The sequence below is a fragment of the Trypanosoma cruzi genome, genomic scaffold, assembly GCF_000209065.1.
Source record: "Trypanosoma cruzi strain CL Brener 1047053517167 genomic scaffold, whole genome shotgun sequence".
Taxonomy (NCBI): Eukaryota; Euglenozoa; class Kinetoplastea; order Trypanosomatida; family Trypanosomatidae; genus Trypanosoma; species Trypanosoma cruzi.
In genome coordinates this window covers 31,621-33,349 of record NW_001849497.1, presented here as the reverse complement: position 1 = coordinate 33,349, position 1,729 = coordinate 31,621, and the positions used below count along the sequence as shown (strand labels likewise).

Genomic DNA, 1,729 nt, shown 5'->3' with positions numbered 1-1,729 from the left:
ACATGAAAATGAACTTCTTTCCGAATCAAATTTTTTCTTTTTTTAAATGTTTTTGGGAGTTCTTTTGGACTTTCACCCTTTTTTCTTTGTTTTTGGTAAATCGCTGCGGTTCATTTTTTTTTCCTTGCGGTGTTCACTGGTGCTGAGTGCTTAATTGTCCCGTTGAGTGTCTCTCTGTTGGCTGTGCTGTTGGCATGCCCTCATTTTATTTATTTTTCTGCTAGAGGCATCGATGGTCCGCGACGACGATTTTTTTTGGTTCCCATTGCGGTGGTACGAGGGTGACTGGGCGCCGGCCTGCTGAGTGCACTCGGATGGGAGCGGATGGTGTGCGCCGTGCCTCACTGTGGGTGTGGGACGCCACCCGCCACGACCTGCTGTGGGGCGTAATTCCAATTTGTCGGGGAAGAGAGAAGTAAAGTGCAGCGTCGTGGACTTGGGTGCGCTCCGTCCCTCTCGTTGTGGCCGTGTATGTGTGGTGCGCATGGCTCTTTCTTGCGGTGCGAATTGGATGGCGGTGCTTCTGCGTGCATTGTGCGGCGGGCCTCTTTTCTCCATTTCTTTACCCTTTTGTGTATGGGAAGGTTGTGGGAGAAGATGTGTGCGGGGGAGTGAGCGTGCGTGGCTGCCAGCACCGCCCTGTGCATTGAGGACTTCCATACACGTGGCTTTGCTTGACGGCGTTTTGCGGCACCCAGGGCATGGCGAGGAGGAGGATGGGGAGGATCTGTTGTGGGCAGAAGGAGGATGGTGGGACAGTCCTCTTCCGTGTCCTTCCCGGTGCTGTTGGCAGTAAATACTGAGAGCGTAAATTTGAGCGAGTGCGGGATGAAAGGTTTATGCCGCTTTGTGTGTGCTACTCAATCGTCGTCATTGCACGCTGTCGTTACGCTGCGTTGTGGTGCGGTGCCGTTTGATGAGGGAGGGGCGCGATGCCACGGCTGCTGCGCACCACAACCATTTATTGCCTCAGCACCGGCATTGTTGTTTTTCAGTTTGTGTGAATTTTTTTTTTTTTGCTTCACGATGAATTTGTTGGAGGAGCTTTGGTTTTGGTGCCTGCTTCACGGTGTTTCGCTTTGTGTGTCGGTTGCGGTGCTTCCACGTGGCGCCAAAGCGTTTGGTGGGGTGTTTATTCTTCTTTTTGCGCCTTGCAGCTAATCTTGTTTGGCCATGGCGGCATCAGTGGGATTCTGCGACTGTGCGCCTGCCGTGCGTGTCTCATCTTTTGCCGTTGCTCCCTCGTTGTGTTGGTGAAGGAGGAGACGAGCGACGGCGTCGGTGCAGTTGCGCCCCCGTAGGAGAGGGAAGGCACCGACCGCTGCTGACGGAGACGGTCTTTGCTGCAGGCGATCTGACGGGAAGACGTCACCGGTGTTACAGTTAACCGAGATGGATGTGTGCCGCACTGCGTCTCCCACCCCTCTCATCATCCCCTCTGTCCACTGCAGTCACACACCACACGCACCGCAGAGCAGCGGCGCGACCACCATCCGGATGTCTGTGAGCCGATCGGAATGTGCAATCGGTGTGGGCTCTTTTTCCCCGTGTTTGAGTGCCGCCGCCGTGCTTCTTTATTTTTCCTTTGTTGTGTATGCCGTGCGTGTATGGTGCCGCTGCTTGCTGCGCAATGCCGACTCGCGTGAACTGGAAACGACGTTTTGACTGCTGGCGATCGGCGAGCTCTCCACTCCACTTACGCAACACCAACACCAACGCCTCTCGGACG

At 54.8% G+C, this 1,729-nt stretch overlaps 1 annotated feature.

The window, feature by feature from the left end:
* Positions 1–1,729: a sequence feature (areas not merged during assembly with more than two copies in the genome that could not be assigned to a particular haplotype).